This window comes from Dipodomys merriami, unplaced genomic scaffold (genome assembly GCF_024711535.1).
Source record: "Dipodomys merriami isolate MVZ:Mamm:240054 unplaced genomic scaffold, mDipMer1.0.p SCAF_22, whole genome shotgun sequence".
In the NCBI taxonomy this organism is placed as follows: Eukaryota; Metazoa; Chordata; class Mammalia; order Rodentia; family Heteromyidae; genus Dipodomys; species Dipodomys merriami.
Genome location: NW_027203604.1, coordinates 1890042 through 1915143, shown reverse-complemented (window position 1 = coordinate 1915143; position 25102 = coordinate 1890042). Strand labels below are relative to the sequence as shown.

At 40.5% G+C, this 25102-nt stretch overlaps 1 protein-coding gene across 12 annotated transcripts in view; it reads right to left on the bottom strand.

Annotated features, from left to right (window-relative positions):
* Positions 1–22310, bottom strand: part of Mpdz (multiple PDZ domain crumbs cell polarity complex component) — a 164170-nt gene extending 141860 nt beyond the window's left edge. For 9 of the 12 annotated variants that reach the window (XM_070033165.1, XM_070033173.1, XM_070033168.1 and 6 more), the window contains exons 1-2: positions 22137–22309; positions 17530–17636 (exon numbers count right to left, since the gene is read on the bottom strand). The gene's annotated coding sequence lies outside the window, so the exon portion shown is untranslated. Of the gene's footprint in view, positions 1–17529; positions 17637–20918; positions 21028–22136 lie in introns of those variants that run through there. The other 3 variants (XM_070033169.1, XM_070033166.1, XM_070033167.1) reach the window with 3 other exon arrangements.
* Between the last annotated feature and the right edge of the window lie 2792 nt (positions 22311–25102).

Here is a 25102-nt window from a genome sequence, read left to right as displayed (position 1 = left end):
AGGGACAGTGCCCAGGCCCAGAATTCAAGCTCCATGACCAACACGCCCCCCCCCCAAAAAAGTAAAGATACCCAAATATAGGAAAGACAGGTCTGCTGAGGTAGCATATGAATTTTAAGGTAATGCCCACTGATCCATGAACTGTTTGGGAAAGAAAGTAGAGTAAGAAGCTCCCATTTGAAAAAACACAGCGGTCTAAAGGCCACCTACAACTCAGTTATGAAGAAACATGCTTACCTGTTCCTTCCTCTGTTACCTGCTACCTCTCTCCAAGAAACACAAATAAGGATTTTTTTAAAGCTGATTTAGAAGTTTGTATCCAGATGACAAAAGAGGAGGCAACAATGCTCGATAAGAAATGTACTCATTACCTTGCTCATGTAACTGTAACCCTTCCTCTGTACAGTATTTTCACAATAAAAAACTTATTTAAAAAAAAGATGTTTGTACCCAGATGAAAGAAAGCATTATTATTGTGGGTTCTATTTCAGTGATTCTTAAAAAAGAAAAAAAAAAGCACAGCTTCATTTATTCTGCTCTAATGTCTCTAAATAAAAACATAGCTTTTGAATTTTCCAGGACATTTGACCATCAGCAACCTTGACAAAAAGTTCAAAAGAGAATTATGCCTTTTTGTGCTCTATCCCAAAATTTCATTTCTAATCACAAACACACTTACCTGTTATCAGAGAACTTTTAAAGTGGAGAAATAGAATCTATTCTTGAGCTACAGCCATGAATTCCTTTTCTCCCTTTCATCCTTTACTATCACTTGTCCCTTTACCCATCTCTACACTATAAGGAAATATAAGGGAACCTGGATAATAAAAGCAGGCCACAGCCAACAGACAAATCCTAAAGGATATCCAACAACATGTCTGTCATCCAAATTCTAATGCTTTTTCCTGGGCATGAATGAATGACACTGGTGACAAAGGTGAACCAGAGGGGCAGTAAAAACAAGGGATGGGCAGGGAATAGCATGGAATCATCAACACTAACTCTGGGACAAAGGCAACAATATTCACACACAGAACCTACCACATACTGGGCACTAATGCACTCATGTTATTCAATTACATTGTTTAATCCTCATACCGTCTACTTGCTTTACACAGGAAGAAGCCAGCATAGATGGGTAATAGGCTAAGGTCACACCACCATAAGTAACGGAGCCCAGGTATGAAAACAGGAAGTTTGGTTGCAAAGTTCACAACTTAACTTCTACCAGGAAGATTCGCTTTGCTATTCTTTCCTCTTTCTGAATTCAAAATTTCCATAAAGGTCTTGCCCTATACAAGATGAAACCAAAGGAAGAAATTCAGTCCTGAAGTCAATGAAGTCTGAAATGAAACAAAACAATACAGACATGCCACCCAGCCAAATGTCCATACCAGGTCTCAACAAGTCAGAATTAACTAATTTGGAAACCATTTTTCAAGTTTGTCAAAGAAAAACAGTTATGTTTTTATGTTATGTTACGTTATGTTCATATATGTTTAAATAAATCAATATAAAATTCGAGATTTTAAGAAAAGATTCTTAAGAGAAAACAAGTGTCTTTATCTTAATATCCAAAGTATAGTCGAACCCGCAGTTGTTAAATTTCACAGTACTAAAATCTCTTAACTAAATGCATTAAGAATATACAATGTTAAAGAAGCATTAGTTCCCTATTATCTACTGTTCATGTAATCTACTTGCGGTCCTATCACTATTTGGTTTATAAATGAACCCAAAATCTGTTTTAATAACCACGGGCTCAAAAGACACATCAGTATTAGTGTAATTTATTCAGTATCTAATAGAGATAAACCACAGGAGCAGGAACTATCAGTACCTTGCTATCTCAAATATGCTTGAGTTCTGCTCTATTTTCCAGATAAGACATCAGCGTTAAGAAGAGGTTGAGATCTTACTTAAGGTCACAAAGACAGTAAAGGATGTAAGCTAGACTTGAACCCAATGCTAACTAACTGCAAAGCCCACACTGTTAGCACCCTACCCCCCATTTTCTTTTTCTTTCCTTTTTCTTTGATAGGATCTCAATATAAAGCCCAGTCTGGCCACAAATTAACTCTGTGGCCCTGAAACTTGTAAACCTTTTGCCTGTGAGCCAAAGTTTAGGATTATTGGCTGTGCCACTCCACTCGCTCTATTCTGTATTTTCCATATTGTCTTGCAAAGAAATAAAAACAAACCAAACCAAAATCGCTTGGCAGAAATACATTGTCCAAAAAAACCCCACCCATTTTTATATATTCAACATAATGATTTACTTTTACTCCGTCATATGACATTCATAAACTTTTTTTAAAATTTTTTATTGTAAAGATACTATATAGAGGGTTACAGTTACATGAGTAAGGTAATGAGTACACTTCCTATTGAGCATTGTTACCCCCTCCAATCCCTTCCCTCCCTACTTTTTTAATTGTGATTAAGTGATTACATAATTTCCCAAATTTCACAGTATTGTGGAATAATGATGCTCATTTAAAGTCACAAGTTCATTCTAACTTTCCTGGAGCAAATTATCTATCACAGACTATAACATATAACGGTGTACACATATACACCATACATGTGATCAGCAGCATGGGGATATTTAGTAGTGGTTCGACCAGATGAGTGGGAGTTCTTTGTTTCTTAAGTCCTATTAGTTTTGTCGTATCACCTAACATTTTGGATTTAGCATCCACTTATCAGGGAGACCATGTACCGTTTGTCTCTTTGCTCTTGGCTTACCTCGCTCAACATGATTCCTTCTAGCTCCATCCATTTCCCTGCAAATGCTATTATTTTGTCATTTCTAATGGCTGCATAATATTCCATTGTGTATAGGTACCACAATTTTTGGATCCATTCATCTGTGGTGGGGCATCTGGGTTGTTTCCATATCCTAGCTATTGTGAACAGTGCTGCAATAAACATGGAGGTGCATGTGTCCTTGTATAATTGGTTCCTGTTGTTCAGGGTAGATGCCTAGAAGTGGTATGACTGGGTCGTAAGGGAGGTCAATCTTTAGCTTTCTAAGGACCCTCCAGACTGCTTTCCAAAGTGGTTATATAAGTGTACATTCCCACCAGCAGTGTAATAGCGTTCCTCTTTCTCCACATCCCCTCCAGCATTTGTCGTTGGCTGATTTGTGGATGTGGGACATTCTGACTGGGATAAGGTGGTATCTCAGGGTTGTCTTTATTTGCATTTCCTTCACCACCAGGGATGATGAACATTTCCTCATGTGTTTCTTTGCCATTTTTATTTCTTCATCTGAGAAGTCCCTCTTTAGTTCCCTTGCCCATATATTAATTGGTTTGTTAGGTTTGGGAGGGATTAGTTTCTTGAGTTCCCTGTATATACTGGATGTTAACCTCTTGTCTGATATATTGCTGGTAAACATTATTTCCCAATTAGTTGGTTGTCTTTCTAGCTTGGTTGCAATAGATTTAGCTGTGCAGAAGCTTTTTATTTTAAGGTAGTCCCATTTGTCGAGTCTCTCTCCAATTTGTTATGATCCTGGGACTCTGTTCAGGAAGTTCCTTCCTGTGCCTATTAGTTCAAGTGTCTCTCCTACTCTGTCCTGCAGTAGTTTCAGAGATTCAGGTTTAATGTTAAGGTCTTTAATCCATTTTGAGTTGATGTTGGTGCATGGTGATAGGCTGGGGTCCACTTTTAGTTTTCTGCACATTCATAAACTTTTTAAAAAGATGACATTTATTCTATCTGAAAGTAAAAATCTTTCTAGAGCAAAAAAAATCCATAATTGTTATGAAAGATTCTACCTTGAAACGAGCAAAAAAAAATCCATAATTGTTCTGAAAGATTCTACCTTGAAACTAGAGAAAATCACATAAATAAAATCAGACTGGAGTATGTGCACGATTAAAGTTTGTCTCTAGCTGAAAGCATTCATATTAGAACAACATTAGGACTTTCCAAATTGATGCAGTAACTTAATGTCACCGTTATATTTCAACATGTTTGGCATGAAAATTAAAATTTGTTAGTTTGGGAGGCCTGGAGCAGATAATAATAATTTTCTATTTCTTTGGAACATCAAATAATGTCACTCTAATAATATATATGGACTTATTTCCCAATAAGTAGGGATTTTGAATGAAAAAATCACGGACCATAATATGTACAAACTTGAGTGAGATATGCATATGATTTGTGGCTTGTCTATGTTGCTTGGTATCTGTTATTATGTAAAGTTGCTACTACTCATAAAATAAGGTAAGCTAGATACTGGTAGTTCACACCTATAATCCTAGCTTCCCAGAAGGCTGAGATCTGAAGACCATAGTTCAAAGCCAGCCTAGACAAGAGGCCCAGGAGCCTCTTATCTCCAATTAACCATCAAGAAAGCTGTAAATGGAGCTGTGGCTCAAGTGGTAGAACACTAGCCTTGAGCACAAAAGCGCAAGGACTGTGCCCAACCCTGAGTTCAAGCCAGGACTGACTGGCAACAGAAACAGAGGGGGTGGGGAGGAAACGGGGACATGTTAGTTTGTAAACCAGGAGGTTTACAAAGATACTGATAGTGGAATGTAGCAGACTAGAGGACAATGAGGGAAGCTTACTGTGCACAGCAGTTCTTTTCAATTCTAAATCACAATGTCAAGGAGCCAGATTTTTTCAAATGCAAGTACAAAAATGACTAATTACATTTTAATCTAGGGATGTGAATATGTGTACATCCCCTGTAATACTGGGGGCATATCTGTACAAAAAACTAATATATTATTTATGTGAAAGTCAAACTTAACTGGACATTAGCTGTTTAATTCAGCTACCCTGTTATGTTTGCTCTAACTTAAAAACTTAAATTTTATTTTTAATTCAACGTCTCTGTGCCTCAATGAAACCAGAATCATGGCAGTCAACAAACCCTTACTAAATCTCCAAAAATTTACCCTGTGACCATGATTCCCCAACACCTGGTTGCTAACTTTAGCTTTAGCAGGAGATTAAAAAAATTATTAAATATTTGGTTTATTAAGAAACAGTAGCTAAATAATCATTTTGTTTTCCCCATGTTAGTACTGGTAACATGTAGACACTGTTTCTATGTTAAAAAATACCAGTGTTTTAAAGGAGAAAAATCATTCTGCTCAAAGTAGATTTCATAGCAACTAACAAATGAAAATACTTCATGCTAAAAATAACTCTGTGAAGAGAATCTGTCCCAAATATATACCACCTCTTATTCTAAACAATTCTGAGGAAACAAAATATAAAACAATAAAAGAACTTGTTACACTGGTTTGTAGCTTGTCCAACTTGTTCAGCAAATACTTATATTAAATTTAAAGTTAGTGTTTTTCCATAGGTTTATTTGGGGGGTGGAGGGGCAAAAAAGGAGCACAGGAATGGATGAAGGGTAAGCAAATGTGATCATTATATTCAATGCACACTGTGTAAAAATGAACTATATAACTTGTGGGTAGGGATTAGAGGGGGAAAATGGGGAAGAACAAAGTAAGGTGTGACATTGTCAAGAAGCACTGCACTTATAACCTGACTTAGAGAATCATAACTGCTTTACACAATTATTTAATAATAATAATTTAAAAAATTTAGTGTTTCTCGAACTCATAGCTGCTTCAGTGCTATCTGAAGTTAAAAGCTAGACTGCAGTTATTTACAGGTAGTGTCTCATAAGCTCAATTGGTAAGGATAACCGTAATTAGAGATTGACACTTTTAGTAACAATTACTTTTGGAAAACATGGTTGAGATACCGCTGATACTGCTCTAAAAGCTAAGGAAACAGAGCAGGCACTCACCCCACCACAAATACACACGTGTGTCTCAGCATCTGTTCTTTGAACTTATCCCTTATTTTTTTTTATAAACTTTGATCGGCAAAGCATTTTTCAACATCATCATCTTTCTGAATTCCTGCAATCAGTATAGAATTTATTCATTCTATACTATTTTACACATCAAAGAAAATTATAATACCAAGAAATCTGAACTTGATGACATACTTCAGATATCAATATTATTGTTTTCTGGTATTTTTGTCTTTTCTTTATAAAGCTGTAAGATAAATGGCCTGTCTGATGTGAGCATGTTGAAATGGTTACTGAGAACTCCAATTCTGTTATATACTGATTCAGCCGAGGGCACAAGGCACCATGTGACTGACATGGCGTCTGAAGACACCATGGAGACCCCAGGGAACTCAACCTAAGTGAACTGAAGGAAAAGAAGTAAACAGACAACTGAAATACAGAAACACCTGTAGCTCACAACTGTTATCCTAACTATACAGGAAACTGAGATCTGAGGATTGTGGTTCAAACAAGCCTGGCAGTAAAGTCCATGAGACTCTTATCTCCAATTAACCTCCCAAAAAGCCAGAAATGGAGGTGTGGCTCAAGTGGTAGAGTGCCAGCTTTGAGAGACACAACTAAGGGACAATGCTCAGACTCTGAATTCAAGACCCATCACACACACACACACACACACACACACACACACACACACACACACACACACACACACATATGGGAAGAGAAAGGAAAGGAGGGGAGAGAAGGAGATGGGAGGGGAGGGGAGGAGAGGGGAGGGGAGGAGAGGGGAGGGGAGGGGAGGGGAGGGGAGGGAAGGGAAGGGAAGGGAAGGGAAGCAGGACTCAGAGTCAAGGAAAACTTCAGAGTCCTTAATACTAGGCAGGACTTGGAACAGAAGGTATGTCCCCACATAAAGGCAAGACTGTATGCTGCCTCTGTCTGGGCATTACAAAGTATTTGAAGCCTGAATCAGGGCTAAGAACCAATAGCTATAATGAAGCTGGCGATGTGTAAATGCCAAGTTATTGAGAAACTTGTTACATTTGTTAAAAGTTCAAATGTAATTTTAAGTTTATTTGAAGTTAATTTTGACAAAGTGTATGTAACATTTGTAGAGTCTGTGTTTCAGAAAGATTCTTCGAGTAATGGCATTAAAGACACTCAAAACCAAGAAAACTGGAAATAAAGCAAGGAAGAGGCAAGACCAAAAATAGACATGATTATGTATGTCTGTAATCCCAGCTACTTGGGAGGCAAAGGTAGGAGGATCAGAGTTCAAGGCCAGCCAGAGAAAAAAGTTGCAAAGACTCTATCTCAAAAACAAGAGCTGGGAGCATAGCATAGGCAGTACTTACTTGACAAGCATGAGATGTCGTCTCAATCTTCAATACTAAAAAAGTATGGAAGTAAAAGCACATTCAACTGGAGGTAAGTTCTAGAATCAGTTAATAGCCATAGATAACATCAGCTCATAGAGTATAGATAAAGATAAGCCTGGGACAGATCCCAAATTTACTATGTGAGTTACTAATTATATGGTAATACTCGTTACCTAGAAAGAAAGCATTAAAAAAAAAAGAGGGGCTGGTCAGTAGTGTGACCATTGTAGAAATAAAGATCTTCCTGATGCAGAGCTGGCAGGGCCGAGTTCTAGTACCTTATGATGCTACTATGGAATGAATGTGTTCCCTATGGAATTCATATGATGAACATCTTACTACTAAACTAAGTGATTTTAGAGACAGGGCTTTTAGGACGAGATTCAGATTGCATGCAGTTATAAGGGTAGAATTTTAATCTGGCAGATCTGCTGGCCTTTTCAGAAGAAAAAGAAGAGAGATCTTTCTCAAGTCCTGAGAAAGGCCATACAAGGACACAGCAAGAAGATGGCTATCTACAAACCAAAGAACCCTCAACAGTAAAGAAAACTATGCAGGTCTTGAGTGGAGAGTTTCCCAGCATCCAAACCTATCAGAAAATGAGTTTCTTCTGTCTTAGCCACCTAGCTAGCGCCTGTGGTATTTAAAGCAGACTAAGCTAGCTAATTCAGATTGCAACCAATTCATAGCCCTATTCTAGAAAATATGTGGTCAGAGGGGCTATATAATATGTCCCTCTCCCTGCAACCACAACCAAGAAAAACTAGGATTGGACTTTCACCCACAGAAACCCAATCTAAGTATTGAACTGGACAGGGAGAAATGGATTTGAGTGTCTCTCAGAAATTTAAGAAATATTAAGAGAACACACTGATTCATAGCAGAGATAGAAGATTGAGTAAAAGGTAAAGATGAGCTTATGATAGATAACATATGAACCTGAGTATTGAAACAAGTCAATGAATGGAGACAGAAGAACACAAATGATATTAAAAGGAAGCATTCGTTGAAATATAAAGTAGCGGAATGAGAAGAGAACAGAGAAATTGTTCCCTCCTGGTGCACAATCACAAGTCACAATTCTTATGGTGAATCTCATTTTGCCATAGGTACACGGCATCAGGCCCTGTTCCATTACATGCTTAAGTGTTACAGCCTGCCTTTGTATAGCCCCATATCATCACATCATAAACAAACCAATCCCCTCAACTATCCTTGCTCAAGAAATGCAATTTCAGGGGCTGGGAAGATGGCTCAGTGGTAGAGTGCTTGCCTCCCATGCATAAAGCCCTTGGTTCGATTCCTCAGAACCACATAAGCAGAAAAGGCTGGAAGTGGCGCTATGGCTCTAGTGGTAGAGCGCTAGCCTTCAGGGTCAATGTCCAGGCCCAGAGTTCAGGCCCCATGACCACCACCACCACCACCAACAACAACAACAAAAGAAAGAAGAACGGAAGGACATATAAACACTGGCCTTTCAATAAAAAAAAAGTGTGAACTTACTGGCAAAAGCAATTTAATAGGACTACTGAAGTAATGAAGAATCCTACTGGGAAATCCGTTACTTTTCTGCCTGAGCTTGCCGGAAACCAGGATCTTCAAATCTGTTTTCTGAATAGCTAGTATTATAATAGTTATGAGACATCAGCCCTTTTATTTAATGCAAATCTACAACAGAATAGATGACTGGCCTGAGGAAAGTTGTGTTTGCCCTATCAAAAAGCACTTTTGCTTTTTTTTTTTGGCGGGGGGGAGGGGGGGGGGAGTCCGGTTGTGGGGCCTGAACTCTGGGCCTGGACGCTGCACCTCAGCTCTTCAGCTCAAGGCTAACACTTGAGCCACAGCGCCACTTCCGGCTTTTTTCTTTTTGCTTATGTGGTGCTGAGGAATCAAACCTAGGGCCTCATGCATGCAAGGCAAGTGCTCTACCACTAAGCTACCTTCCCAGCCCCTCAAAAAGCACTTTTGTTATTTCTTTAATTGCAAATTCCAAAAACACACTGACACTTTAAAAAAAAATACCAGATTCGTACCTACCTCTAAACTAATTTGTGATACTTTTAGTTTTTTACTTACTGTTTACACTCAACTACTAAGTTAGCATTAAGGTTGAAAGAAGCCTAAAATACACACACACACACACACACACACACACACACACACACACACACACACACACACACACACACACACACACACACACACACACACACACACACACACACACACACACACACACACACACACACACACACACACACACAGAGCCACCAGGCACTGGTGGCTCATACCTGCAATCCTAGCTACTCAGGAGGCCGAGATCTGAAGATCTGTGGATTGTAGTTCAAAGCCAGTGCAGGCAGAAAAGTCCAGGAGACTTTTACCTCCAGTTAACCACCAGAAAACTTGAAGTGGTACTATAGTTAAAGTGGTAGAACTCTCTCCTTGAGCTAAAGAGTTCAGGGACAGTGCCCAGGCCCAGAGTTCAAGCCCCATGACAAAAAAAAAAAAAAAAAAAAGTAGCCAAAACTCCCTGAGTATGGATTACAAAAATCAGTACTATCTGAGTTTTATAGCATTGGACTGCTATTACTCAACTAATTTAACAAGCTGAACTTTCCTTTTTTTAAAAAAAATAAATGTATTAGGTAAGTTAATTCTGTTCATCAATTATATTTACCTGCTTATCCCTCCACCTTCATAATTTTTTTATTACATGAGTCCAAGCTCATGTAATAGATAACTCACACCAACAGAACTCAAGAAACTCAGGAAAAAGATTTAGTGCTTCTGAGAGTGAAGTTTAGCCTTTTCTATTCTCTTACTAGGGAGCAAGCCTTTTCTATTCTCTTACTCCCTAGTTAAACTCAAAGGAATTTAGGTTGTTGGGCAGTTTGACCCCGTTCATGACCATGTTTTCAGTATTCAGTGCCAAGATGCAAAATGCCAAGCATATTTGTTGGGCAGAGCCAGGCACAAGGATTCCTCCATGGGCTGCTCTTGCAGGTAAGCACATCAAAGCCCGACTCCAGAGGCAGTAAGTTGCTCATAAAGCACTCAAAGTCCAGCCACAGAGTTTTCCTGGGGGAAAACTAAAACATGCAGAAGGATTAGCTTTGTGGCACAAAACCCTCAGGTGCAATTTTGCCACTGGCAAACAATTCTCCTGAGAAATTACTGCAGGCTCCTGCCTTCTGCCCTTTTGCCTGCCTGGAACGAAGCAATTCCCTAGGGAGCCTGGGCAGACTGTGTCCTTGGTACTTATAAAAAGCACAGATACTCGTGTCCCCATGGGACCCAGAAACACAGGGACAGCTGGTCTGTGTTAAGACTTATCAACAGCAGAAGAAGGGGACAGTAGAGAAGACGTTTGTCATTCCTCAGCAACCCACTCGGCGACAGGATTTTCATCCAGTTGGTGAGATCTTAATGACAGGACTGGGGCACAACAATGCATAGCTTTGTCAGTTGTAACCCAGAGATTCCTCAGTTGAGTTCTAACGAGAAGTGAACACAGACAAACCTCCATTAACTGTGGAATTCAAGAGTTGGGAGACCAGAATATTATAGTCATGTTACCTTCAAGGTCTATTCCCCTTTAACTATTAAAAATAAGTACATTTCTACCACTTCCCTATTAGTGTTTAAAACTGCTTCTCCTATTCTGAAATCTCTTTGATAAAAAGTAGGAAGTATCACCTAGCATATCACTTACTTTTCACAGCTATAAGTACTCTATATTATTGGATATTTTTATCCTTCCCCTATCAATCAGCACCTTCTAAATTCAAGTAATAGTTTCCATGATTTCCCTTTGCTGAATTTGAATAGGCGTAAAGATAAAAGTTTTTACAAGCTTTACTCAAGAAAGGGTAGGCTCAGTTTTCTGATCAGAAGTCCTCAGGACAGAAAACATGATATCAGAGTGTTATGTTACTTCATGTGGCCTGTATACTGTTTGAGATGATCAGTGGCTTCAGTGGCTTTCATGACTTCTGAGTAGAACTCCAGATCTGTGCAGATATACCATGTGTGGAATTTGTGAGGAGCCTGGGGACAATGATACTCTGTCTCTGAGCACATTCTTCATAACACTTTTCATGAAGCAATTCAGAATTCTCAAATTTGACTGGCAGAAGGAAACAACACACTTGCTTTTGCAATTATAAAAAAAAATTTATTGAAAAAGTTTTATAAAACTTTATGAGTTCTGCCAGGCACCAACTAGCTCACACCTATAATCCTAGCTACTTAGGGAACTAAGATCTGAGGATCACAGTTCAAAGCTAGCCATGGCAGAAAAGGCAGTAAGACTCATCTCTAGTTAACCACCAAAAAGCCAGAAGTGTTGCTGTGGCTCAAGTGGTAGAGGACGGGCCTTGAGCACAAAAGCTAAGGGACAGCACCTCTACCCTGAATTCAAGCCCCACTACATATACATACACACACATGCACATATGCACAAATACATACATGCATGTGCACATGTGCGCGCGCGCGCGCACACACACACACACACACACACACACACACACACACACACACTTATGTTGTAAGGTCCAAACTCCCAACACCATATTTCATAAATTTTATAGATATAGAAGTAGAGGGCCAAAAAGGTCATTAACTTTATCAGGTTCACCAAATTCAGCCTTTTATAAAGCAATCATATTTCTATAGTTGTTAATATGTTATAATAGAGAAGTCCATATAATAAAATATCAACAATTACCTGAACAGTTTAGACCAAAAGTAGCTTAACTCAGCTACAAGAGGATTTGGCAGCTGACAGAGAAGAGGAAGAAGGTAAAGGAAAAACCTTATTCTGACTAGTACATGTATAGGACAAGCAGAAAAGACCAAAAGCTATATACATATGACCATTTAAGATGATGTTAAGCAAAATGAACCCCAAGATAAGAACACAAATATTTTTTTTCTCTCTTGCTATTGTTTCTAACGTATTTATAATGTACCACATGATTTTTTGTTTCTTTGTATGTCCCTCTCCCACCCCTGTTTTCACTGTATTTGATGTCAGTACCCTACATCTTGTATATACACTTCTCTAATTTGGGGAGGGGAAGAAAAAAAACAAAATGCTTAAATAAGGATACAGATTGACCCATTGTAACAATGAGATGTACAAAACACTATGTTGAAAACGAACTTGGGGGGGGGTAGTTGTGGAGGTGGGTGGAAGGGATGATAGGGGGAAAACAAAGAAGGAGGCAACAATGTTCAATAGGAAATATACTCATTACTTTGCTCATGTAACAGTAACCCCTCTGTACAGCATTTTTACAATAAAAAACATACACAAAATAAACCGTATTCTGACAAAGGGCACATGTTTTCTCTCATATGTGTAAATTAGATCTAAGTTATAAGCATATATATATGAAAACATATACAAGAGTATATGCACATATATGCACACACTTATTGAATGAAATATGGTATACATAGGGGAGGCTCGCAATGGTGTAACTCCTTTGAACATCTAACTTAACAGTTTAACAAAATGAATACTAGGGAGCTGGAATATGTGTTGTTGGGAGAAGGAATACCAGGGGAGAGAGATAAATGGAGAAAGGAAAGGTAGGTGAATACAGTCATAACAGTCAGTGTGCATATATAAATTGAAGCCAAGTAACCTGAGGGGTAGGTGAGTTTGGAAGAGACAAGAGAGAACATGGAAGGAGTGACACTGATCAACCTGTGTTGGACTTACAAACTGACAAGAATTTACGGAAACCTCTTTGTACAACTACTTGAAAGATATTTTTTAAATATTTAAGACTTACTCAACAAACTGTTTAAGCTTTCACACAACAGCACTGTGATTTTAAAAGAGCAACTTTATTCCTCAGGAACAAATCACCACCAAATACTCCCTTTGAGAGACAAAACTTTTTACTGCTTAAAATGGAACTGTTCATGAAGTGCCTTTCAGATATTCTTGTTTCTTTAAGCAGAACACATGTATTTTACCAATATGTGTTTAGATACTCTCATTTTCCACAGAAGAAAACAGACTCTCTGAAAGATAGGGTTTTCCCCTCGCTGCATGTAGCTTGTAAGTAATAGAGGTATTATGTGAACTACCCAAGACACTAATGGCAAGTAAGTATTTTAAACCAAGTCACAGCGCTGGGCTCTAATAATAATAATTCTAATAATAGTTAATTACCTTCAGATTAAGTAGCTCCAAGCAGCTGTGTTTTCAGAGCTTCCAGAGTGCTTTATAAATAAATCTCTTCAATAAGTACTATCCTTTTTACTAGTGGCAAGATCTTAACAAGTCTCTTAGCTGCTCTGAACTGCTCTTTCCACTTTTAAAATGGACAGCACTAATATATAGAAAATGCCTGAAAGTAATAGGCATACAAAAATGATTACTGTCCCTTGGTATTTTACTTCATGCCTGTATGTTACTCTATTTTGCCATTTCCAGCTGCTCTTAGATTATATAGCTCACTAAATTAGCAATCTTTCATATAAGTCAGCATTGCTCCTGCAAACTACCATGTCTTAGCTGCATAGTACAGTTTCATGACATCTCGCCCATTACTGAAAACTGTATTATTGAGGGTCCTCAGAATTGTTTTCCATTGTACTTCAAGGGAGTAGAAATGAACCTGACAATTGCAAACCCCAACATTCAGCTTAGTCCAAGTACCGACTATTTAAATGACTAAATTTACTACCAGAAAAAAACAGATAGGAGAATATATTTGATATATAGAAAGACAATAGTGAGAGAAAGGAAAAAAGAAAAAAAATGAGGTAAGGATACTGAAAGAAGAAAGTGAAATGACCTAGGAAGCCCTAGAAAATTCATTAGCCTTCACCAGACTAACAAGGCCCTAGAGAAGGGTGGGGCTGCCTGAGCTTACAGATGGACAGGAAGAACTGAATCATTTCCTCCACCAAATGGAATCTGATCCATGAGAAAGAACTTGATTATGTTTTTTTTCCAATTAGCAAAACATGGTAGAAGCCCTTTAAATTTGAGTCCACTTCTTTGTGACCAATGTCAGAATCTGTAAGATACAGTAAATGAAAACGGTCAAGTGAGTAATTTATTCCTTTCTTTTTCTTGTGGTGCTGGGCTAGAATGCAGGGCCTCACCCATGCTACACCAGCATCCCTAGTCTCAAATACTTCTTATATTATATCTTTACAGCCATATTTTTTTATTTTTAAGGAGAGTTCCCAAACTCTATAAACTTTATGCCACCATAATTGTTGCATGCCTCTGTCATTGAAGCATATGCCCAAGAAGACAAGCACCTAACTTATGACTCCCCACTGAGTAGAAGTAGTGTATTTCAGCAGTGTGATTTTCTAGGAACCCAATATCACCAGCAAAAGTCGGAATTTGGAAGAAAGGCGACACACGAACCCCAACTTGAAAGACAGCAAGTAGGAAAGAGTAAGACAGAGCGAGAAGAGAGAGAAAAGCATTTTTCACTGAGTAAAGGCTATGGCTAACACAGCAAAGCTATAAAGCATCTGGAGTTTAAGGACAGTGGGGATACAGTACTCTATGAGGTCCTGAGAAGAGCTAAGAAAGTGAAGCTCCCTGGACCTGCTTAGGACTTTCCTTGTAGGCAAGAAGAAACACACAGAGTCACAAAGGATAAAGTGAGAGGAGTGGAAAGATCTTAACATTTATTTTCTGGTAAAACAATCTGGCAATAGGATAAAAGAGAAAAGGAATGATGGTATCACAACGAAGCAACGAAAAATTTAAAAAGCTTACCAGGAAAACACAGAGACCCCTAGATTAAGGCAAAAGCAAGAACAAAAGAGAGCAGACAGACAAATTCAGTCCAGAGAATCGAAAGAACTCAATAATCACTAGATGGTGTTGGGGAAGAGGCAACAGGAGAGGGATGAGGGACAGCTAGAGGACTAGACATCAGGCTGGACTTACTAAAACCAAATATGCGTGAGAGAGCTGGAGGTAGGGAAGGAAGTGCAATATCTAAGCTTGATGAATTTTATCTAGTAGTAACATCTTAGACAAAGCAAGACCTGTTAAGGAGGCTTCTATGAAAGTTTGTGATTTTGAATACATATATATATATATATATATATATGTATACAGATAGATAGATAGATAGATAGATAGTAGATAGATAGATAGATAATTACTATGTTGAAATCTTAACTCCCAGAGTGATGGTATTAGGAGATAAGCCTTTTGAGAGGTAATTAGGTCACCAAGACAAAAGCCCTCATGAGTGAGATGACTTCTTAAGAACAGTCTCAGAGAGCTGCCTGGCCCCCTCTACCATAAGAGGACACAGCAAGAAGGCACATACTATGAAACTGTGGCCCTTACCAGACAGTGACTCTGTCTGTACCTTGATCTTGTACTTTCTAACCTCTGCAATAATACATTTCTATTAATCAAAAGCTACAAAGCCTATGGTATTTTGTAATAGCAATCCCAAAGGGCTTAAACAGGATGCTAGCAAGAGAAGCTGTGCATACCTTGGTACACATGAAAGGATTTTTAAATTATACAATTTTAATCTTTGTAATATTGTTATCATGTGAGGTCATTGTTAGGTAAGCTTTGTTGTTGTACTAGGATTTAAAGTCAGGGTCTTGTACTTGCTAAAAGACATTCTACCACTTGAATGACTCCAGAAGTCTAAGTAAACATTTCTGATTAGCACAGAACAACATATTTCCATGTCCATTCTCTACAGCCTGTCCCTAAGCAAAGCATCCTAGCGACCATCTCATATAAAATTGTTGTGATGTTATTAACTTGTTAACAATTAATTTTACTTCCTGTGTCCTGTGTGCTAGGAGGGCATTAAGAAGAGACACCGGGTCAAACAAGTGTTATTAATGTCCATCTCAAATAAGAATCTTGCATATCTTCACTGAGAAAAAAAATAATAAAGCACTCAGTGAAATGTACTGATCCACAGATCTACTAAGTCATTTGTTTAGCAAAATAATCTAAGCATATGCATTTCCAACATACATGGAGGTTTGGCGGTGGGAAGGGGGAGGAGATTGGTGCTTGACAGAATTATAGACAAGTTTTTGGTCTTTAATTTGTTTGTGCCTTCCATATTTTTCAAATGAGCTAAAAACAGCTATATATTTTACTATCAATATAACTTTGAATAGCAAATAAGAAAAAAATGGCAAACTATCTGAGGCCTACTCCAACTACACAAAACCCACATTAAATCTTCAACACAACCTAAGGAGGTTCTCCCTAAAAAGTGTGTGTTGGTCTATCTGTCTGCCTATCTGCATCTATGTTTCTGTGAGTCTATCTATGTTTATGGGTATGTCCCTGCATTTACATGTGTGTGTATAAATAGCTGCTGTTAATGGGTTTTCGTCTCTCTTAAAATGTTTCCTTTCTGACTTTTCTCTCATGTATGCATGTGAACCATGCAAGATTTGGAGGGAAAGTAGTTTATAAGGAAAAGGATAAAGATAAGAAAGCCCTAAACAGATTTCACCACTATAGACAGACAAGCAGAAAAGGACAAGTATTTCAGTCTTAGTTTACTTTTTTTTTTAATTAATTTATTTGACCAGAATTGAAAGTATGGCTTTAACATTTGACTAATCCATCAAATAAAATTTCATCATCTACAAGAAAGCTTCTGAAATCTTACTATATATGATTTAACTTACTTTTTTAAACCCGCATTTTCCCAAAAAGGGAAAGAAATTTTTAGGAATTTGGTATAATCAAAACATTATAGATTATACCAAATGTTAGTCCACAAAACATACATAGGCATACAGATTTTCAGTCAATGTAATTTAAAGAAAAAAAAGTGTTGTTTTAAATCAGACACAAAGAATACTGAAATGTATATAAGACTAATTTTCATGTTTACCAAATTCAATGTTGTAATAAGTATTGAAGAGAAGGAAGAACTTTAAGAAAATGAAGCTTTTATTAAACATTAGAGGCTGGGAACTGGTAGATCATGCCTGTAATCCTAGCTACCCACAAGGCTAAGATCACACCTGGCTGAAAAGTCCATGAGATTCTTATCTCAAATTTGCAGAGCACAAGGGCAGCAAAGATGGCCCTGGGAGAGAATAGAGTGGGCAGAGCCCAATTGACCTTGCAATCGGTGCCTAACCAGCCCGTGAAGGCTTAGGTGCATGACCTTGACAGTGATTGATTCCTCTTCCTCCCCTGCCATGCCACCCGCCCTTTTTGGCTTTAAAAAGGGCTGCTCTATGTTAATGAAGGAGTTTTCTACCTGCTGGATTTGGCTCCCCACTGTGTCTGATTGTCTCCCGGACTGAGGGAGGCTGGGGAATGGGGGCTAGCGCGGCACTTACCTTTCCTTGGACCCCGTCCGTCTTTCGTGGGACAGACGAAGACCCAACACAAATTAACCACCAAAAAGCCAGAAGTAGAGGTATGATCCAAGTAGTAGAACACCAGCCTTGAATAAAAAAGACAAATGAAAGCACATGGCCCTTCCTGAATTCAAGCCCCAGTACCGGCAAAATAAATACATAAATACATAAATAAGTACATAATAAAGAATAAAATAGTTTTACAAGGTCTCTAAGAGAAAATATTGGAAGGAAGACAGGAATTCACAAGTGATATATACATACATATGTATAGGTATACATTTTTTATTTTTACTTATTTATTTATTTATTTTGTTGTGGAGCTTGAACTCTGGGCCTGGGCGCTGTCCCTGAGCTCTTCAGTTCAAGGCTAGCACTCTACCATTTGAGTCACAGCGCCACTTCCAGTTTTTTTGATGGTTAATTGGAGATAAGTCTCATGGGCTTTCCTGCCCAGGCTGGGTTTGAACCATGATCCTCAGATCTCAGCCTCTTCAGTAACTAGGATTACAGGCATGAGCCACGGGAGCTGGCTGACAAGTGATCTTTATCCTGTAGAGTGGACCTAGAGATAGGAATTTCCTGCAAGCAATCTCATTAAGACTTGAAACCACAAAAAACTAGGGCCGTTGTCCTTACAAGACTATACCTAGTTTCAGTTTATTGAAAGAATATTGGTAACAAGTACTTAAACTGTCTTTTCTGGCATCTCTGCCCCTGTTTTGTGTTTGTCAATGTTCTAAGCCATTCTCTTTACAGTCACTTTGCAAGATCTAACTTCCTGATAACAATCTTCCTGACAAAGGACTATAACTATCCACAAGGAATGGCAGAGTCTTGCAGGATGATCATCCCCAAATGAGGATAATTTGAAGTTCCAGGCTGCACCATGGAGCCAGAGAAATCATCTTATGGAAATGAGGCACCTCCTCTCAAGTGATGAAAGCAAAAACAACTTCTCTAGAGCCCAGCAGAGCCAGAACTGAAAGAATGACCATCCAGGCACACCTGCAAGAAGGATCCTTAAAACTATGTATATCTTTGTCTCCTGACTCTAATTCTTCCTCTGTTTAAACCTAAAACTGAGTCTGTACCCAGAAGATGGCAGAAGACAAACTGTAGTATCATATTCCCATGGCATTCTACAACATAATAATCTCCTTTCTCTGTTATATTTCACTACTTTTTCTTCTTGCCTGAATAATTCTTTTGCCAGATGCAAGGACTAAGACTGATTAGCTATGCAGACTTTCTGGTAACATCAAAAGTATAATCAGAACTTTTGACTATATATACTTCATTACTTTCTATCACCTTATCTTCCCTAGCTAAACTCTCTATTCTACACTAGAAAGGCACAAATAGAATTCTACTAGTACCTACTTCCTAGTCTACATCTACTACATCCATTTCCTAATGCAAGAAGAAAAAAAGCTATATTTCATATTCAAATCACCTTCTTCACTTTCCTCTAAAGACAGAAGTCTCTCTGCTTCTTGCTGAAAAGCCTAAAGTAGGCTAGAATCCCATGTTGATCTACTGTCTTAGAAGCCCAGTACTTTTACTGCAAGAGAGCAACATCTAGATAAAAAGAACCTAATCCAACACAACATATCTACTAATTCAATAACTCCTTTAAAAAAATTTACAGGGAGGCAACTGGTTACTTAGCATTGACTTATCTGGAAGATCTATCTTCTTAGTAGTTCCCAACACATAGAACCCTAGAAAATATGATTGTAATGTATCCATTTTACCATGCTAAACACTGCTTCCCTACTGTGCACCATACTAATTGACAAGAGAAAACAACACATTTCTTGTTGCAAATAAGTCATACTTTAAGACAAATGTCTACCTTGTTTGGTTGGTTCATTTTATGCGCTTTGTGGGTATTGGTATGTGAAGCAGACTATAAATATGTAGCCCAGACTGGCCTCAAACTTGAAATACTCCTGCCTCAGCCTCCCAAGTGTTGATATAATATCACTGGGGAATATCATCAATCCCATGTGGCACCAAGCAGTCCTGAATTCACTGAGAGTCATCTGCTTCTACACTGTGAAGTGTGTATCTCTTTGGCAGATGGATTGTTTGCTCTAGCACATTTGGAGGCATATCCAGTCCATCTTTGCCTCAAAATATTTGATGAAATTCACAGGATACTTTGGACATGTTGTGAAGATACAAAATGAGGCCAATCTGCAGCTCAACTGGAGTCAGGTCTATGAAATCAGATTTGGGATGAATCTGGAGAAAATAATCCACCACTAACTCAGAACAGTTACCTTTCCAGCAACTCAATCCTTGAGCATCTTCTAAATCACTGAATCTTCACATTTCTTTTAAAACAGAGATTGCCCACTCCATCAGATAAATGCTGGACGTGTCAACGAGGGCTGAATCCATGAAAAACTACATTTTAAAGTTTCCAAGAATCTCTCCAGTCACCCCCAATAACACAGATTCAGCAGTCTGAGGACAGCCTACTACAGTGGGGATATGCATTTAAAATGGATCTGAAATGCAAACATATCTTCAAGGGCCAAGCAGATCACTAAGCAATAGGAATTTGGAGCCCAGTAAAAACACTAAACATTGCATCCCTTCCCAAACCACAAATATCAACTTCAATGATTAAAGAAGGTGGAGGTGCCTGGAGCCTGTGGCTCACACCTGTAATCCTAGTTATTCAGGTGGCTGAGATGAGGATTGTGATTTGGAAACTAGGATAATCCACCTCTAACCACCTCTCTAACCACCTAAAGGCTGGAAGTGGAACTGTAGCTCAAAGTAGAACTTTAGGCCTGGGTAAAAAAACTGAAGTACAGTGCCCAGGCCGTGAGTTCAAGCCCTAGGACCAGGGTGTGTGTGCACACATACCCACACACACAGAAAGTGGATAAAGGGAGGAAACCAGAAATAGCAAAAGGGATAGAAAGAAGAAATACTAAAAGCAGATAGGGAAGAACAAGAATACAATGTTAAAGTATACATGCTGTCTGATTTTATTTTTACCAAACAAGATAGAGATGAAACGTGGAGAATTTGGGAATCCCAAAAATAGCTTTACTTAACTGACACACAAGGGGGTACAGGGTGAATTTACCCAGAGCTCTGTATTATATCAGAAGTTTGAGCCAAGGCACTTCTAAGTTTTGTCATGCTTTTTAAACCAACTGCTTATCAACATTCAACCAGCCACTAACGCATAGAATACACGACCTCAGATGACTGACCCTTACATAAAAGTTCATCACAATCAGCTCCCACCCAATCAAACCAGTACACATTCCCAAGTTCCCGAGCACCCTCATCTTATTCGTTTGCAAATTACATGTTAATTATTTTTATAAAACACAACTTACACGACTGCAAACGAAAACCCAAAGGGAATGTTTACAGCACAGCTGTCCACCAGTACAAGATGTGGGCGCGGGAGGGGCTGGTACTGTTCAGATTCTTTTCCCTCGGGACATTTAAAGGACATGAGAGATGTTCCTGGCCGGCTGGTGAAGTCACGGTCCCCCACCGTCATCTGAGGATACTAAGGAAACACGAGCCTCCACGCGCACCCGCACCTGCGTCCACATCCACGCACACAGCTCCCACCGCCGGCATCTTCCCCTCCCCGCACAGCAACCTCTGCAGCTGTGCCCCCATTAGGAACGCAGACTTCCTCGCCTCCCCTCTGCCAGCGACCACCACCTTCCTTCCGCCCAGGGCCTCCCTCCCCGGCAGCCCCAGCTTGGCATTGCCTGGTGATTCCCCAGGACCACAGAAAACTAGGCCTTTCTTTCGGGGCCTCCGCCAGGAAGGCAAACAAAAAAAACGTGACACCATCACTACCCGCCCGGCACAAGCCCGGCTCCCCCAGACACAAAGCGGCTCCCAAACGGCGCGCCCCTCAGGGACGTCCGGGCATCCCCAGGCAGCGGACAAAGACGCCCATCCGCTGGGGAAGGGAACGGACACCGCAGACCCAGGCCGGCCGCACGCACAGCGGATGACCCGGCCCCGGGCACCGAGAGGGTGGGGTACCCATCAGTGGCTCCGCCTTGGGGGAGACGCCACCCCCCGCCCTGAACACAATCAAAAACTAAAGGCGCTAGACTGGGGCCGTTCTCGGTCCCCCTCCTCTCCCTCTGCACAGGGGGCGGAGAGCAACAGGCTGCGCACCCCCAGAAGGCCCTGCCCGCTCGGTCACCCCCCCCGCCTGCCCCCGGCACCTTCTCTACACATCCCTCGGTGGGGGGAAACAAAACCAAAAAACCAACTTTTAGAACCATTTCGGATAAGCCAGTGAAGGGGGGGGGGGAGGGAGTGGTGCCCAGAGGATTTGGGGAGGAGCAAAGGAAACTTCCAGACCCCATCCTTTTATGTAGGAGACCGCGCCACGGGCCTCTCCGGGCCGCGCGGGGTGGAGCGAGCGCACCCCGGCCGCCACCCGCTACCCCCCGCCCCTCCCCGTCCCCCGTCCTACCCCGCGCGCCCAGCCCCGGGCACCCGCGCACCTTCCCGGCCGGCGCGCACGCAGGACGCGGGGACGCGCTCCGGCCTCCCAGGCCCGGCTAGGGGCTACTTACCCAGGCGCAGCCGAGGGTGCCCCGGACAGACTGGGTTACGAGAGGGCCAGGAGCCGGGGTGGCCCGCGCTCCCCTCTGCAGTCACGGCGGGACAGACGCGCACCGACACTCACGCGTGACCGGGAAACTTAATCCCGCCGGGCCGGGCCGACGCCAGCCGCGCTCCGCCGCGCCCGCCCCCTCCCACTGCGCGCCGCACTTGCGCCGAGCGGGGCTGCCGGGGAGGCGGCGGCGGGCCGGGGCTGCGGGGAGCCGTGACGCCGGCGACCGGCGGGTGGCGGGCGCGCTCGGCCAATCAGGGGGCGCGGCCGGAGCCGAGCTTGCGGGTCCTGAGTTTGAAAGCAGCGCCCAGGGGTGGGGATGGGGTACCCGGCCGGAGCGAGGGGAGGACAGGGGGACAGTAGGGTGTCCGGGAGGGAGTTTGGCAGATCAAATCCGGGGCGCTCCATCCAAGGTAATGTTTAGTGCCGGTATATCCCGTGTAACATACTTAAGGGCTTCATGACTTGTACGCACCCAAAATTATACGCTGTTGCCTGAAATGCAAGTTTAGTGAAGAGTCCCACTGTCGGTGGTTTGATGGGTCAGGCCACCAGTAAAAGTTGCACATGTCTAGTTTACTGGGATGACGAAGAGAAATACTTAAAGTAAAGCAGGGGATGGGAGTAATCTCACTTTCTGAGTTAATTTTTAGCATATCCGTAGGCAATCCCCCCCCTGTCCTGGAAGCTGAGATCTGAGGATCACGAGTCAAGGCCCGCCCACCCACGAAAGTCCATGAGACTCTTCAAGTAACCAGCAGAAAGCCAGACGTGGAGCTGTGTCTCAAGTGGTAGTGCACCAGCCCGAACGAAAAAGTAGAAAGAACAGCGCCTGGCTTGGCTTGAGTTCAAGCCCAGCACACACACACAAACACACACACACACACACACACACACACACACACACACACTCACACACACTCACAAGCAATAAAGAAAAATTGCTCAGAGTTGCCAGAAACCTAAGAGAATACATAGTTGATTCTGTGTTATGCTATTTAAAAGACAGTATGATATTGAGTTCAAACCCCAGTACTGAAATGTTTTTTTTTTTTCCCTGATACCCTCAATTTGTGAGTCCCACGTGTTTCCTTCTATGGAGAAAATTGCTGCGTTTTTCAATACACGTGTCTAATAGTACAATGAAAGATTACTCATAATTTTTAACTAAAAGAATTTCTTGTAACATTCTGAATAAAAGTACTTTTTTTTCCCTTTGGCAGACTTATAATTTTGTTGTGTCTACTAAAGAAATTCAATTTGCATTTCTCCAACATTTGCCAAACATTTGAGAGGGAAAGATGGTTTATAAAATGTACACGGCTTCAGAGGTAAACTGACTTGTGATTTTAAGTGGATATTCTCAGAAAGCTGTAACACACATCATTTATCAAATGGGAGCTGAGCAAAGCAAATTCAGTGTCCTGGCCCAAGGTATCCTGTGCTTTCCCAAACATGAATCCCTTTAGAGTTGTCCACCAGGGAAGTAAAGACTGTCTGGATTTCTTCATGATCTAGACATTCATCACCTTTGGGCCTTTTGAAAATGAAAATATAGTATGTTGAGAGAATGCTCATCCCTCTGCTTATCTTTTCCCAGGCAGAGTCAACATACCTCTTATCTTGTGTAACCTTTCCATCAGCACTCTCTAGTCTTCTCACCTTAAAGAAACACAGAGCTTTCCTCCAGCCACAGCGTCTCTCTCCAGCCTTTTTGCCTTTCTCTTCATGGCTAGTTTGCTTGAATTTAGCAACTAAAGAGATCCTGGTTTCCTGCCTGATCCCTACACGGATGGATCTTTTGCTATGAACACTACTGGCCATCTGTTACCTGAAAAGCATTAGATATATTTTTCCATTTCTTAGTCCTGCTTCTCTCAGGCATCAACAACTTTTGATAGAGGTGGTAGTGCCTACCTTCTATTTCTCCTGCCCTACCCCAGCTCTACCTTCATGCAAGCCAGCAAACTTCTTTCATTTTATTCATTTTCCTTAGGGACAGATGTATAAGCCCAACATGCAAACACAATGCTCAGGCTTTTGCTAAGACTGTGAAGAAGCATCATGAGTCTCCAGGGACATCTATCTTCATCATCAAGCCATTTAATCTTTGCCAACTTTTCTTCTCTCTCTAGCCTTTCAAATACTGGAAATTATCAAGACTCAATTCTGGACCATCTTTCCTTTTTTAAGCTCTATTTCTAAATTCATATTCACTTCTAAATTATCATCTGGTAATCAAGGCCTCTTAAATTTATGTTTACTCCCAGATTCTCCATATAGCCAAGTGTTTGTTGCACATACTTATTTGCTGGTCTCAGGCTTGTATCACTAAGATGGAGCCATATTTCTACTGAAGTCCTGTCATTACACACATTCAGTATTGCAATGAACGGTACCTCCATGACTCCTACAAATTAGGAAGAACTAATTGTGAAATATGCTCATTGGATCTTATAATTTTACCTCATAATATCTATCCTACTTTGTAGTTACATATTTCTCTGTGATAGTACTTATGCTATGTCACAATATTTCTCTTTCCATTTAAAGCACAAATTCCCTGATGAGAGAGACCAAAAATGCTTCATACCTGGATGGTATTCCAACAGCACAGGATAAATAAATGACTGTAAGAGTGAACAAATCATTCACATGACATTGGTGTCCCAATTGGAGAGCATTTTCTTATTGCCTAGGAATTCTCCTTTATTGAAATGTAAAACACTCCTGTGACAAAATTTAAATCTGGTCATTTTCAAATGTAACGAAAGTAATTGCATGAAATGTTAGTGACTAGGAAAAGTATTCGAGAAAAAAAACTTCCTATAGTTACCAGCTATTGAAAGTGGGTCACTAAAGGTAAAATGGCACCTTGTGTTAAACCATAGAGAAAGAACTGATAGTACTGCATAACAAGGTAAG